At 42.3% G+C, this 16,980-nt stretch overlaps 1 long non-coding RNA gene across 1 annotated transcript; it reads right to left on the bottom strand.

Moving 5' to 3' along the window:
* Positions 1-514: 514 nt before the first annotated feature.
* Positions 515-11,767, bottom strand: LOC125942333 (uncharacterized). Its single transcript, XR_007465013.1, has 4 exons — positions 10,293-11,767; positions 9,529-9,638; positions 4,944-5,069; positions 515-688 (listed from the first exon to the last, which is right to left on the bottom strand). It is a non-coding gene; the product is annotated as an uncharacterized LOC125942333 (long non-coding RNA).
* Positions 11,768-16,980: the final 5,213 nt, after the last annotated feature.

The following is a 16,980-nucleotide window of genomic DNA, read 5'->3' as shown; positions in this document are numbered from 1 at the left end:
ATACCCTATTGAAAAAAATGTGAACGAGAATGTACGAGAAATAGTGTACGCGATTATTGCTCCGTAGACTGTGCGAGAAACTCGTTCAGTCTGCGAGAACTCGTTGAGTCTACGAGAACCTCGTACAGTCTACGCAGCAATCATCGCGTACATTTCTCGCACACATGTACGAGTTCGCGTTCTTGTCACTGAACGAGATTCTCGTACATTATGAACGAGTTCGTTTCTACGAGCTGAGTGCGTACAAGATGACGAGCTTGTACAACCTGCGAGAGTATGCACCCTGAAAAAGATACGCACCTCATATTCATATTTAGTATAATAATGCAAATACAATTCTTGTAAATACAAGTGTTCATGCATGAACACTTGTGCTGACCTTACTGCAGTGTTGTGTCGCTGTAATGGTTTGTTCAGAAATCTACAGTAAAGAGTTATGTTGAGGTGAAAAAAAAAGTCAGGTGAGGTAATGGTTTGTAGTTGTTAATAAACAAGTACACGTTACACAGGTTCTTCAGCACACCTATTCAAGCTTACATTAATAGTGAAGTCCTCCGATTTTAAGCAAGAGCACGTCACACATCTCGCAAGAGTTGTTTATTGGACCTTGTAATGGTACTTCAATAGACCCAGTCTGTTGACAGAAGACCACTGGAATGTGTTGCTTGAGTGAGAGCTTGCCGCGCACCTGAAAAAGTAAACAAAAGCCAACAGTTTTTTTTTCACACATGCAATAAAATAACACATAGGCAAAAGCAGTTTAGCTGACATTCACACAGGTAAGAATGCTTTAGCATTCAGAACATGCGATACTGAACAAAATTTATTAAAAATAAGTGGTTTCCTGCAATGCTTATGACTCCTAAGGAAATGTGCATTATAGTGTCGTAGAATAACCTGTTACATTAGCAGATCACTGAAACAAGTGTTATTACAGTAAAAAAGGCATTATTTGAGTAATAATAATTAGTAGTACTCAAGCAACATAAGTAACATGCATAAAATCTACTTTTAGAGAGCAGCATCAACAGGTCGAGCTAATTAAATTACTTGGAAACTGCTATTCTACCAGCAAAACTAAAAATCATGGTGGCGTTGTGGCTTTGGCATTGCACTGCTAAGCCGAATGGCGCAGGATAAAATACCATGCACAACGGCCACATTTTGATGGCAGCAAAGTGCAACACCACCCCCATAACGTGCATTGGGCACATACCCCTGGTGTTCAAAGTTAATCCAGAGTTCCCCACTACAGTGTTCCCCATAATCATATTGTGCAGAAGGACTTGGTGTTAGGCAAGTTGCTGTTTGCTGAACGACATAGCGCAAAGGCACAAATACACAGAAGATACACAGACACACGTCACAGGCGCTACTAACAACTTTATTTGAAGCACAGCGAGATACAGTATATGTACTCCTCACAACGCGCAGGCGCACCAGCTACTTCGGGCAGAGCACAGAGGGCGATTATCAGGGCTAACACGATCATTTTGAAGATCTAAAGAAAGCAAGTTCCACATCATGAAAACAATATAGGTCAACTTTCACAAGCACTACTTTTTTTCTTTTATGTAAAATGCTTCCAACAGCTCACGTACTGTTTTATCTTTAGTTCTGCCCAGGATCTTCCCATCATGAAATCTCGCACGACAAGGACAGGCTTTACATTGTGCTGAAAGATGCGCATTCAAGTATTTCGTCGTGTTGTTAGCATGCTCCATGATTCGATCATTGATGCAGCGGCCAGTTTGTCCTACATGGGACTTTCCACAAGACAGTGGGATTTCATAAACCCCTCTGGTAGCACATCGCCAGTAAGGTGTGACGTGTTGTACTTGGCAGCCTACCTTAGATCTGCCAATTATGTTGGGACACAGTTGGGCCAGCATATTGGGAAAAGAGAACACTACAAAAGCGGGCACACTGGTGAATGAGGCCAGAGCTGGTGAGCCGAGTGGCCAAAGAACGCAAGTTGTACCGTATGTGCATAAGTTGAGCCACAATTTAAAGAAAGTGGCGAACAGGCATGGAGTGCCTCTATTGTTCTCTGTTCCCAATAGGCTGGCCCGAACGTGTCCCCGCATAATGGGCAGATCTAAGGTAAGCTGCCAAGTACAACATGTAACACCTTACGGGCAATGTGGTCCCGGTGTGGTTTATGAAATCCCACTGCCTTGTGGAAAGTCCTATGTAGGACAAACTGGCTGCTGCATCAATGATTGAATGAGGGAGCATGCTAAAAACATGACGACACACTTGAATGCGCATCTATCAGCAAAAAGAAAAGCCTGCCCTTGTCGTGCGAGATTTTATGATGTGAAGATCCCAGGCAGAAGTAAAGATAAAATTGCATGTAAGCTACTCAAAGCGTTTTACATAAAAAAGTAGTGCTTGTGTAAGTCAGACCTCTGTTGTTTTGTACGACGCGGAACTTGCTTTCTTTAGATCTTCAAAATGATTGTGTTAGCACGAATAATCGCCCTCTGTTGTCTTCCCGAAGTGGCTAGTGCGCATGTGCATTCGGAAGAGTATATATACAGTATCCTGTTGTGTTTCGAATTAAGTTATTAGCAGCACCTGTGACATGTTTTCGTATATCATCTGTGTATTTGTGCCTTTGCCCTACAATATGTCGTTCAGCAATCATATTGAGGTTTTGACAAATAAAACTCAAAAATTTTATTTAAAGCAAATAGTACTGCATAAGGCCAAATGCTTATATAGAATCATCTGACAGCAGCTACGTTTAACAAAATTTAATACTTTCTAAAACAAGAAACTTTCAGATGGTTTGAGCAAAAATCTACTTATGCCAAAATTATTGTCATTAATTTTATATGGCCCATTCCGCCTTACTTTCTTTTTAACCAAAATTATATATGCAGTGCAGGTGCTCCCCACACCTAAAGAAATTGTCACCGTTCCTTAAAGTGCGTGGTTTTGTTTCAAATGACAACACAAGTATGCTTTGCGATTGTTAGCCAATGAAATGGTTGTCAAACTCCTTGAAATCACGGACTCCTGGACAGGATAACTAGTCACATTAGGCACCCTTTCATCAGTTTTTGTCCACAAAATCAAGCAAGTAAAACATTACCCTGAGTCTGCAACTGTTAATGCGTTCTATTTGGTAACGATAATTTTATGGTCATTGACTCAAGCCAAGCCAAAAAAGCTCCCTTTCTGGAGCCGAGACAGGTTCCTGAATTACACCATGGAAGGTAAGCTCGTGGGCCCTTCTGCTTCAGAAAGAGCTTACTGCGGGCACGTTACACGATGCAGCTTACTTTCGTCAGTGTTGGGTGAAGTGCCAGTGTTGAAGTTGTCTTTTGCGCAGAATGGCAGTTTCAGGTTTAGTGGGCTTGTAGGAAGACAAGCTCAAGATAACTTCCTGGTTTGAACAGGCTGTTTTGGTTATAATACATCAAGCTTTCTTGTGACTGCCCGCACAGGCGGTCCGTTAGTCTCGCTGTGAAGTTGACATTCAGCTGTATGTCCCAGAAGACCCGAATAATGGTCTGCTCTAGTTCACACGCTCTTGATTTTCTGTCAGCACTCTTGAACTCTTGCTGCCAGTAATTTCTTCCCAGCTGGCCGAATTATCTCGAGGCCCCACGCTGACACTACCGATGCTTTCAAGTGTAGACTTTTCAGGATAAGGTTCTTTGCAGGACGGTGGAACTTACAGATTTCTATTCTGGACGCGAGTGAGACGAACCAGTAAGTCTTGGTAACAATGTTTTGTACATAAGTTCTGTAGAAGGTATTATCAAGGGTTCGACGAAAATTCATTTAGCCAGGTAACGACTATGAAGTTGTGGTGAATGACCAAGTGCTTATCAGCGTGTTAGTGACGACACAATTTTTCGTAAAACGTTTAACTCCAACAGGACTACACACAAGATGTAACCAAGACTTGCCGGTTCATTTCACTCAGGTCTTGAATAGCCACCTGTAAGTGCCACCTTTTTTTAAACCACACTTGCAAAGCCAGGAGTCTTATCCTGAAAAGTCTTCAATTGAAGACATCAGTAGTGTCAGTGTGGGGCCTCAGGATAATTCAGCAAGCCGAGAAGAAATTGCTAACAGTACAAGTAAATGTATGCCAACAGAAAATGAAGGGCTTGGAAGCCGATGTATTCTTCGCAAAGTGTCAACTACAGGGTCATTGTTCACGAGTTCCCGGATGCGTAACTCCATGCCAACTTCATGCCAACGCTAAGGAAACACCAGGGCAGGCAGTTGCAAGAAAAGAAATTCAGTGCTCTAAGAAAAATGCGGCCACTCAAACCATGAAAGTAATGTTTAACTTGTCTTCTTACAACTACACTGAACCTAAACATGCTGTTTGGGGCAAGGGAACAAACATCAACACTGGTGCCTTGCCTGACTCTATGAGAGTCATCTGCGCCATGAATGGTGCCGTCAGTGCACTTCCTTCCGAAGATGAGGCCCGCACCCCCCCTGCACCGTCAGTGTGCTGTACAAATTTCAGAAGCACATCCCACAAGCTTGTCTGCCTAGCAAAGAAGCTGTGTGGGGCTCCAAAACCCATAGAACCAACGAACACAAACCCCAAACCTCGTCCCTTCAACTCTCGCTTTATATTGCTGTGCAAGCAGTAAAATTGGATAATGTTAGTAGTGTTCTGTCCTGTCACCTCCTTGCCTTTCCTATGAATTTTATGCTAAATAAGGCTTTTTCTTGGTGAAAGAGTGCTAGTTTAAGGCATAAACCAGCTCCATGGCAGTTTGCAATTAAGGAATGTAAACATTTGCTGAAAATAGGTCCATGAAGAATATTTCAAAAAGAGCACTTTAAAAAAACACACACGTGTTATCTATCACCAAGGCCAACCCTTGTGTCTTCTATCTCAACATATTTCTCAAAAGTCAAGCTCAAAACTGATATCCAGGTGCAAGCTCTCCATATCATATTACCTTGTCAATGATGAAGCAAAGCACGCTGGTGCCTGGATGTTGGGGGACCAACTCAGGCGTGGAGATCAGCACTGATCAGCAACACAGCACAGTCTGCTTACACTTTCTCTGCAGGCCCAGCCATACCTGCATAAATACAAGTGGGCTTAGTGTCACGTGAGTATAATATAAAAAGTGACACCGTGAACAAATCAATCCTTGTTCGGTATACATATGAAAAAATGTAGATATTCTCCATATAGCAAGCTTCACTTTGAGTAACAAATCCTGCACTATAAGAAAAATATGATGCATGAGCCATCTATGCAAGAAAATTAATTGAAGATCCCTTTTTTTTGCCTCCCTCCTTCTCCTTGTGTATAGGTGGCAGTCAGGTTAAGTAAAGTAGGCCAGAAAGCCACATAGTGTAAGCAAAGGTGGTCACTTGGTGGGCCAATTCTGATACCATAGCACGACATGCATTCTGCAGGCACTGCAATGTTATAGCACCCATAAGCCTAGCAGCATTACCCAATAGGGCTAACCAATAAGTGTCCCCAGCAGCATAACTCAGCATGTCTACCAGGAGGCTTTCATTACACTTTGACAACTATCCTCCTACGGCTTGAGCCCAATTTTTGTCAACAGAAGACAAGCTTCTGCATCTGCACAAGGGCACTTTAAACAGTACCACAATAGCTTCCTACCTAATCCCACCTTTAAAATGACATTGGTAAGTTCAGTACCATGTGTAGAACCAATCAAATTGTTCTGCAATCAAGTAAGCATCCCCTTTTCATACACGCAAATATCAGCAACACTACTACTGCCATATGGACATTTTGTAGACAAAAACACCAAGCGCAAGAGCTGAAGCTTGGGCAAGTTGGTAACAGTTCATTTTGATGGTGTTCATGGCACACACATGCCAAAAGAATAAGCGACAGGCCGACAGTGAAAAATAACTGTCCTCTTTCACACTCTGTGTGTCCCTTATCTCCTTAGAAAGTGTGCACTGTGAATAGCATGGAAAGGAACATAAGAGATCAGATAATGCTACAATAGATAAAAGAAAACATGCTCTCCGATGCAACACGTCTTTAAGCAACTTAATTTTCAACCAACATCCTAAGCCTGCCGCGCTTAAAAAACTCACTGAAGTTGCTGTGTAAGACAACAGCTTGCTTTTACAAAAAATAGAGTTAAACTTATTCTATTATTTTTGCAAACTGGTGCTTCAGTACTGTGAAAAGGTGGTATTATTGAAAACCAGCTTAATTTTTGTGTAATAAAAAACCTAGTCAGCTACAGAGATCAGGCTTGATATAAATCTGCCGGTGAACACGGTAAATCAATATTTCCATGACTGTTGAGGTAAAAAGGATCGTTGACAAATTCCCAACACACTATGCATGTTTTGGAGAAGACAGTGCTTTTCTACTGCAAGCATTTAACAGAGCCCCAGTGAATACAGTCTTATATAACTTATTGCAGGACATTTCAGATCCTCTTTATGGCTTCTTAGGGACTTGGGTAATGAAGAGTAAGTGCAGTGACATCTCTGAGCACCTCAAAGACAATACTGGTGATTACATGGCAACACAACTGCTGACATGCAAGATAACTTTCGGGCAGTGTTGTCTCATGCCACATCAATCAGACAAAACTTTAAAGGGACACTTAAGGGAAAAATAATTATTTGAGATGCATTATTGAATTACTCTTCCGCAAACCCAGAAAGACTGCAGTTATCCAAAAGTAGAGGCTTGATAAGCTAGAAAATACACAAGAACGATGTACAGGTGGTGAAACCACAATAAAGTTCCCACACCTGCTGGCTGTCTGCTAAGGCCTAGTTAATTTGTTTTTGGCAAAAACTGACTATATTGCATTCTAAAAGAGGCAAGAACTGAACTTAGCAATTTTGGAGCAAGTGTACTGAACCGCAACAGCCAAAATATACGAAAATACTCTGGAATGCATCATGTCCTCCAACGTACGATGTTTCGCCACAAAATTTGGCAGGAAATGCCACTTTAACCTTCATTTTCTTTTTGCAATAAATAACCTCTCATCACAAAACTAACACAAAAAGAAAGAATACATGATGCGTCTAAACTGTCTCCAAACAAAAAAATGTGTCCGGAGTCATTTTGTACACATTCAAACCACTTATTTTTGGCCTTGCTTAAAGTGCCTTTGTGTGTCATGCAACATGAAACTGAAAAACAGGATTCACTGTAAAGGGAGAAATAAATGGGGCTCGCCTAGCGTGACGTATCTGCACAGGCTTAAGAGAAGTGCGACTCCATGGTCTAAATGAAAAAATAAAAATAAAATCACACTTTGGGCGGGTCTCAGGTTATAGTACTACTCAAAATCTTGACAAGTGCTTATTCAGTCTGTACTTATCCCAAAAGCTTGGTAATGACATACGCCATTTTTGCACTAATGGTGTCTGCGCCAAAGGGGCTAAGGCTAAATGTTAGGTAGCCACACACATTTTAACAGTGAAATTCAAGTGCATTATGACTTTTGTCTGCCACTTTTAATAACATGTAACGGTCGATATAGCACATTGTGATCTAATTATTGTAGGTCAGCATGGCCTGAGCACGGCGTGCCTAAACACTTTTGTTAGGTGAGAAAGTATTGTTTCTGGTACTCTTTCGGGAAGCAGCCTATGCCTTATTCAGAACAAAAACCTTGTTTCCCTGAGAATGTCAGACAATCGCATATTTCAAATTGACCATTTGAAATGCCCACAAAGTACAGCATGGTTTTGGGGGTCCCACTAACTATTGAAACGCACATCATCCAAGTTCAGCAGTCAACATCATAACTAAGCTTGTAGAAGTGCATATTAGCAAGTTGACAATAATAAGGAGAAGGTGAGAGAGATGGTCCCAACTATAAGAGAAGCAATAGCAGAGTTCAAGCTCCCTCCCATGTCAAATGCGGAAGGGCAAAGCATACCCAGCTTTCGGTTACACTCTCACCTGCGACCACTGCACCAGGCTGACTGACATGCGTAACCAGCAGTTTGTGATACCACATTATCAAACCTGCAATTTATGGGACATCAGAGATCAGCTTCAAGCTTCAAGCTTGATGCTATGCTGCTCTAGGGATGTATTATGAACTGACTACATTTAAATGTTATGCTTCATGGTTTGTTGCAAGCTTCAGGAATTTACTTATTCATTTATAAACATACCTCATAGGCTCCAGCTGGAGTACTGCATAAGGTGGTAGGTAGAACATTGTGAGCCAAATAAAGAACATACAATAAAACAAGTAAAAAAAATACTCTTTCACACTGTGGTTTCTTATCTGGCAGCTAGCTTATAAAAGTGAGCAGAAACGTGTTCATGCTGGTAGTGCTTTAGAAGAATAAATAATAAGAGGTTAAACAGAAAATTCAAACACTTTCAAGCCACCTTTCGTGGTTTTTTCTTGCAACGTCCCTTTAGGAATGGGAATCAATGAACAGCCCCCCCCCCTCAAAAAAAAGAGAAAAAAAAGTGTAATACATGATTTTTGACTACTTAGAGAAATAAATCTAGGAACACAGAATCTGTGCAGGCATGTATGTAAGGAATTAAGTGCAGTAATATATGCAATAACTTGCAATGCCCTTCTGCTTTCGTCGGGCAACTCATAACAAGACATAAAAGGATATGTGTGCCTCAAAACACAGTTCCTAAAAAATATGTCACTATACAGTCAGTAAGTAGCATATCATGCATATCTACTCAAGCCCCCAATTATACTTGACTCAGAGGAGGTTACTTAGGTATATTGATTAAACTGAAGGTAGGCGATATTTTAAAATATACAGTTCAAGTAGTACTCGAATATTATGTCGAAACTGGAAGTTATGAATATGGCATCTAAAGCAAAAGTGTTGTACGTTATGCCAAACCTGCCAGCCTGTGAACTTTATATTTTGCAAAACTCCTAGACAATGCTGTGTTGGAAAGTCAGCATGTATTTTCTTAAAGTTTTCTCTCAGCGCCTACATTGTTCAATAGAGACACATTATTAACCATTAACTTGGAACAGCAGAAACTGACAACATTGTTTTTAGACCAGTGTGCTTTTTTCAGTGCTTTTGCTGTTGCCGATTTAGCCGGCTTTACGAACTTATCTCAATAAATTCGTCTAATACGGGTGTCATACAGTGCACTTTTCATTGCGATCAAGCCCAATCCGGATCGAATTTCTCACTTGTGATTAGCTCTTTTGTGCAAGCTGCGCGAGGAAGCAAATTGCAGTAGCTAATTTTGATCTGAATCGGGCTTGGTAGGAAGTGCCCCTCTGGTATACTCGTTAGGGATTTTGCAGTGCTAATAAAGAAGCACAAGTGCCATCACAATTTATTGTTTTAGATGCAATTTTGTAATCTCATACCACCCCATTTTTCAAGATTCTTACAACATATTCCCAATAGAATTTCATTCTCATAACTCAATGCAACAATAGTAAAATTGTAGAACGAGTCCAAATTCGTAAATCTCACCAAAAGATTCAGGACCGATGGCACGTACGAATTATACCAACAGAACCTAGAACTCATAAGTGGCAGTGACTGTTTTGTACACACCTTGTCAAAGCAAGCAGATCAAATTCCTTGTCGGGCTGCTCAGACTGCATTTTGCCACAGGCTCCCATGTGGTGCAGCAATTGCATCCGTCTCACGAAATCGTGACATCCCTAAACAATAAGAAATGTTCAGTTTATTGCAATCACTGCTGAAACTGCAAACTTGTGATTTAACAACACCGCGTTAAATTGTGAAAACACCTCAGCCAGCTACATGGTTGTGCAAATATCTCATTCTGACATCACGGGCAGTTATTTAACATGTCAAATGGACGAAGACATACAGAACACTCAACACAAGAAACACAGGTTGTCTTGACAATATATAAGCAGAAAATTTTGCATACAAGCTAAAATGTGCTCGTGAGTCAGACAGAGCAATCCGGTGCCGTCTCGCGCAGATGTTAGCTGCGAAGACAACACGTCAACGTACTTCCCCACATATACCATTTCTTGCTGAGAAATTACGTACAGAAGCAGTGACATTCGCGGCATCAATTTTTGTGCCCGTTCAGACTAAACGATACTCGGCGCTAGTGTATTTCATAACAGAAAGCAAAGAAACAATATATGAGCTCTTGGCAACATCCTATACTTGTCTGAGGGTAATTTTCATAAAACGTTTTGCTAAATGTGTACTACGGCATTAATAACAAACATTAGGAAATCACTTTTATAATTTATGTCGCTGTACTAATCATCTTGTGCTCCGCCTAACAAGGCACACTACACGAACTATAAAAATGCGCCAAGCGCCGGACTTACCTTTCGAGACATACTCGGAAAACGCTCCTTCGTGTCAGGTCCGGCGGCATCGACTGCACGAACTGTCCTGCCGGCATAAACACTGTTAAATTGCGGATGAACGTAATAGTACAATTTCCAACACATTCTTCCGTGCACTGTGAACCGCTGCGAGATCGGCGAGAGTACCAGAGGCTGCTAATGAGCCGGGAACAAAGAGCACGAATGGACCGAACTACGATAACCAACAACGCCGCACCGCACGAGAGATACAGCTAGCTAGCAGCGTTGCACAGGCCCAGGGGCTTAGCGATCGCTGATGCGCACAAAAAAGAGCACATTTTCTCTCGGCAAAGCGTAAATATGATTAAACTACCACATCGACCGTCCGCAAGGAAAATATTCATGCTGCGCTCACATACCGACAGCCCAACGTTTCTAGACTGGTAACGTTTTGACAGCCGAACACGGGAAAATGCTGTCATTTCGTCAAGATAGAGGCACCGGAAGCTTTGCAAGAGCCGGATAAACGTCATGGCGGCCATATTGTTTACATCGTCGTCTACCGTTTTGTCGTCTCAGGCAACGTTGGTCTCTGGCTCCTCGGCACCACTGTATCGGCACTGTGCTCCATGGTAATCGTGATCGCATCGATGGTGGCGGCTGGTATTCACATGTTATGCGAGTGATGCGGCATGTTTCAACAACGTTTCTTTCAACATCGAGGACAGCAACCTGCGGAGCAGCCGTGTCAACCGGTCAGGGCCGTTAAATCGCAGCATATCGTGGTTTGGTTTGTGAATTCTACGAGGTGTTGGTGTTTTATGCGGCGGTATCGACCACGCATTTGGTGTCGAGTGGCGTCGTCGACGCACTTTGTTCTGGCTTGTGTGCCGTTTTGCGGATGTGTATAGTTCATGAAGAGTGCCGTCTGTGCATCGGACGCAGCTGCCACGCCGGCTCGATTTGCCAACGCGCGAGAACGTCCGCACTGTCTGTCGCGAGTGCTTTCGGACACTGCTTGTGTTCTCTGTCTGTGTGTGTGTGTGTGTGTGCGTGTGTGTGCGCGCGCGTGCGTGCGTGTGCGCGTGCGTGCGCGTGTCTGATATGCGTCGTTATTGTGTCAGCGATTTGCAAAAGTGTTTTTTAGTTTGTTTCCGGCGTGCGCGAACGCCAAGATATGCTGCATGTTCGTCATTTAACGACCCTGCTTGAATGTAGGGACATTGACATTTTGGTCGTTTCGAGGTCAGCTTTTAACGAATCGCAAAGCGTTGCCTTGCTCTGAACCATCACTGCACGAACTACTTAGTTATTTCTCCGTTAATTTCAAAGTCAGTTTTGTGTAGTATATACACAGATAATGCTCCGTTGCCACGCTAAACTCGTATTTGCCGCTGATGCGCGGCAAATACGAGGTTTTTTTACTACGTCAAGCTCTCTCAGCATACAGTGCACAAGTTGTGAAAGACTTAGTGCAAAAAATTTTTCAAGCAGCAATTGGGCAAAATGTGCTGATCGTATGACAGCATTAGTGATTGATGGTTATGTAACTTCGTTATTTTTTTCTGTCAAAGTGCGATAGATTTTGGCTGCTATTTTGGCTATTTATTCACCAATTTATTTACACTGAGTTTGTGGTTCTTTTTATTTTTTACATGTGGGCATGCATGGCCAGTTTATGCCTGCCTGCTACAGTTTGGCATAAACAGGCACTAACAACCTCTTAAAATATGGGCAATAAAAAGTGACTAGCAGATTTGATAGTCTTGTGGGGGCTGTGACATAATTACTAATGCGAACAAGACTAACGAAAAAAAGGTGGGATACGAGAGAGGGCTCTGTCCTGTCCCACCTTTTTTTCCGTTGTGCGCACTAGTCACAGCAACTGCATCAACACCAACTAACCCAACTTTCTTCGTGAATTACTCGTCTTATGGGGGGGGGGGGGGGGGCACACTTAGCTGTTTGGAAAATGTGCAGCTTGAAATTTCTGCATTGCTACCTCTGACTGACAGCTCTGACGCAAGCAATATGATCAGGCTGTGACAAAGCGCGTGCATCTTCTGTTACTGATCAAACCGCATGCAATAAAATCATTTGCCAACTTGTCCGTGTTGGATGTGTTTTCAGTGAGCTATAATCGCATTGCCAGCTTCTTTTATTCTGCATAAAAACAAACCTATAGCATTTTTTTCCGAAACTGTGAAGGTACTCAACCCTATATTGCATTAAAAGCTTCGGGTGATCCACTCTGAACAAGGGACGTACTCTCAGACAACAGCTTTTGGCTATATCACTGTCAGTGCGCGCTTATTGGCTGGTTGAGCAATGTGTCACACGAAGGCACAGGAGTATTGTCGTAAGTGATTATCCGAGAATATGTCCAAAAGTGAAAATCATTGCATCATTAGGACTGACATGAGCTTTGATGGAGATGTGTTTGTCCATTATATAAAATTGCAGAAATTCAACACTGGCGCTCTTATTCATTCTGCAGTTTATGCTGCTATATGTGGCACAATGGTTCGACGTCGTCATACAGCACATTGATTATGTCCTTGCATGTGCTACAAACGATTCATCATAAAATCTTGCTGTCATTCACGAGCTTTTGTATACACTACGACTTAGGTGGATGCACTTTGTATGCAATTTGTAGTCATCGGCCAAGATCTCGTTGCTTACATGACTACAGTGCGTACACATCACACGCTATCTCGCACACCTCGTACAGAATCTCGTTAGGCTGGCGCAGCACATCGCACACATCTCGCACATGCGTACATCTCGCACATGCATTCGCGTAGCACCTCGCATAGATCTCGCACACTTTGTGAAGTCTACGCAGCTCATGCGTACAGATCTCGCACATTTTCTACGATATCTCGTTGAATGTGCGTAGCACATCGCACACTTCTCGTCAAATCTGTGCGATATGCATACATCTCGCACATTTCTCGCACAATTCGCGTACAAATTTTTCAATAGGGTATAATACTTATTTTTCTTCTATATTCACCACAGAAGCTCATTCAGATCTGCCGGATGTATTCGAATTACACTACGACTACATGTCAATTATAGCAATAGCAGTTGAAGGGGTCGCAAGCCTGATAAATAACCTCAAGCTAACCACATCCTGTGGGGTTGACGATATTAATTCTAAAATTCTCAAAAACACCGTCATAGTGTCTAGTAAAATTCTTTCTCATTAGAGACTGGGCTGCTACCCTCGCACTGGAAGAAAGCAAATGTTATGCCCATATTTAAGTCAGCTAAAATATACGCACCGGAAAACTACCGTCCAATATCATTAACATCGATATGCTGCAAAATGCTAGAACATGTTTTTGCATCAAATGTCTACAGCCACTTGGAAGCCAACAAATTTTTCTTTTCTAATCAACACGGATTTCGAAGAAATTATTCGAATTAACATCTGATTTTCATTCTAGCATAGAAGAATATCTACAAACTAGATTGCGCTTTTCTAGAATTTTCGAAAGCATATGACCATGTAGCACATTGTCGTTTGATTTTGAAATTGTCCACTCTTAAAAAATAGATTCTCTTACAGTACCATGGATTCGCAATTTCCTTTCTAATCGTCAGCAATTCACAGCAGTTAATAGATTTATTGCGATAGCAATTATATGGACACTTCAAGTGGATTTCTGCCGTCGGCGTCGCCGTCGCTGTGAGGTTCCGTATAGAGTCCAACGGCAATGAAATCGTCGCCGCACGCCGTATGCTGTATGTGCGAGTTAAAGCGCGCGTCCCTCGCGCTGTTTACGCGGAGCGAACGCACCGCAGATAGCAAACGCGATTTCTTCCGCCGCGCGAAATGCCGTGGGAGGGACGGGAGGGAGGGAGGGAGGGGAGGCAACGTTTAGCTGCGGCACCAAATGCGTATACTATATATAAAAATGTTGCGAGGCGAGAAGGTGGTAAAGACTTCCGACGCTGCTCGACGAGCGTCCCGTTCTGATTTCATCGAAAACCTCCGAGCCGCCCCCAGATCACCGGAAACAGTCACCAACGCCGCGCGCGTTCGGTGCGAACGCCGGCAAAACGCCGACGGCGTCGACAACAGTTCTGCGCGTTGCTGGTGCTGCTGCATGTCCACGTTTATACAGTAGATAAAACTTGTATCCTTACTCCATATAGCTGTCTACTAATTTGCTATCGCAATTGATGCTTGGCCTTTCGGGTGAAACTGCGACACTTTTCACCTCCTCTTTCACACGTAACTTCAGGTGTGCCACAAGGCAGCGCACTTGGTCCGTTAATATTTCTAACATACATTAATGAGTTACCAAATAACATTTCTTCTCACGTGCGCATTTTTGCGGACGACTGCATTCTTTGTCATTCCATTAATCTCGCTCTTCCTTACCTCCTTCCTCCCCTCCTTCCTATCTTTCCTTTTATGTTTCTCTCGTCCTTTCCGAAGAGTAGGCAGGCGTTGTGCCCCTTCTGGTTGCAGTTGCCAGCCTTGCTTCTCGCTTTCTCTTTCCTATGTATATGTTTTCAAATCAAATAAATAATAATAATAAGGGTGCCGATGATCACAAAATCCTCCAAAAAGGTCTAGAACTTATATCTCTTTGGTGTAACACTTGGCTAATGAAGCTTAACGTTTCTAAATGTAATCTTGTCTCTTTTAGCCGCAAGCATAATAACTCTACATTTTTTATCACATAAATAACATCACCATTTTGCACGATACTTAATATAAATATCTTGGTATTAACCCACCTTCGACTTTTTCGTGGTCAACGCACATTGCACACATATGCACCAATTCTTCGAGATCATTAGGATACATACGCCGCAAGTTACATAATTCTACTAAAGATATTCGTAAACTATCTTACCTAAAATTTGTCCGAGATCAGCTTGAATACGCTGCATCCGTTTAGTCTCCCAGTCGGAAATATTTTATCGAAAAACTCGAATCTATTCATAATAGGGGAGCGCGTTTCATTTCATGTTGTTATGACTATACTAAAAGCATTATTCAAATTAAACTCAACCTCTCCCTACAGCCCTTGCATGATATTCCTGATATAGCCCTGCTATCCTTAATTCATAAAAACATCCATAACACAGCGCCATCAGTTCTGCCTCTTGAAACTCCGCATTACAGGTCTCAGCGGTAGTACAATCAGTTCAATTTTATGCGCATCTCACGGAAAGACTAATTCATTCAATTACTCCACTCTTCGAAAAGCCATTGGTCCTTGGAACGACCTTCCTAACACCATAGTTTATGAAAGTGACCAAGAACTTTTCGGCTTCTTCTAACAACGCATTTTTCTAACAACTCTACATAAACTGACATAATATTTTTTGTCATTGACTTTCCCGTTATTAATGTGCAACTACGGCTTAAATACTGTTTTGTTATAGCCTAATTATGTCTCGCTTGCTCTGTAATTCTGTTGACTATGTTTTACTGTGTGACATTTCATTGTTGAATGAGCTGTCGCGTCCAAAGCGTTCGGTTTGTTTCCTTATACATATTGGAACACTATATTACTATATTAGCACATTTCTTACCCTACATTTTTTGTATATGTATTTACATATGTATCCTAACTATTGTGTAAGTCATAATTTTTTATTGTACTCTCCCCCCTCACACAATGCCTCTTTGGGCCTGTAATGTATCTTGTAAATAAATAAAAATAAAATATATCAGTGACGCAAAGAATCACAGGAGCCGGTACAGAAATAGTTCAAAGAATAGAAGCACGTAGGAAAATATCACCAGCCCTTCCCCTGTCGAGAAAAGGGGGTAAGCGAAGGTTGTCGTGTGTGTATCTGACCTTCGTGGTGATTTTCTTTCTTTCTCTCTCTCTCTCTTTCTTTTTCCCTCTCTTCCCCCTCTCTCTCTCTTAATTTTTTCTTTCTTTCTCTCTTGATTTCTTTGACTGACTTTCGTTGGGATTTTCTTTCGTTCTCTCTGTCTCTTTCTTTCTCTCTCTCTCTTTCTCGCTCTCTCTCCATTTCTTTCTTTTTCTTTCTCGCTTTTTTTCTCTTTCTCTATTCGTTTCTTTCTCTTTTCTCAGACCTTCGCGGTGATTTTCTATCTTTCTTTCTCTCTTTCCTTCTTTCGTCCTCTCTTTCTGTCTTTTTCGTCCCTGGTCAGTGCCAATGAGCTTGGACCCTTTCTGCACTATCGCCAGGATCGGCCCACTTTAGCGGAAGTTATTTGCTGGGCACACGAAAGAACCGTTGGTTGGTAGAGGTATACAGCTCCGCTATAAAACATAAACAGGACTTTCCTGACGTTTCGGCCGGGGTCCGGCCTTCATCAAGAGTGCGATTTCAAGCACACAGAGCTCAATTTTTACATTTTCTGCGTAAGAGTGAAAAATATATTGTGTGCGCTATTTGTGCATATCGTCGTCGTCATCTGTACATACGACTCATCATCATCTTTTGTCTGGTGCGGTGCTTCGTCTCTGCCTCGGGCGGCTGCTCGGAAATAAAGGCATCGCATTGTTTGACGTCTCACAAGTGGTGGAGTGTGCTTCGATTCCCACGTCCTCTTACTTTCCCGATTCCCCTGGAGCTCCGGCTCCGGTCGTCGTTTGCTACCGACTAACACGGTGATGGCAGAAACAAGCCCATCCACCAGTGCTGCTACCACCTCTGCTCAGCCAGCTGGGCCTACCTGGGCGGTGAACACCAAACACCG

The sequence above is a fragment of the Dermacentor silvarum genome, chromosome 1, assembly GCF_013339745.2.
Source record: "Dermacentor silvarum isolate Dsil-2018 chromosome 1, BIME_Dsil_1.4, whole genome shotgun sequence".
NCBI lineage: Eukaryota > Metazoa > Arthropoda > Arachnida > Ixodida > Ixodidae > Dermacentor > Dermacentor silvarum.
The sequence above is the reverse complement of the archived record's forward strand: the minus strand, read 5'-3'. Positions and strand labels throughout refer to the sequence as shown.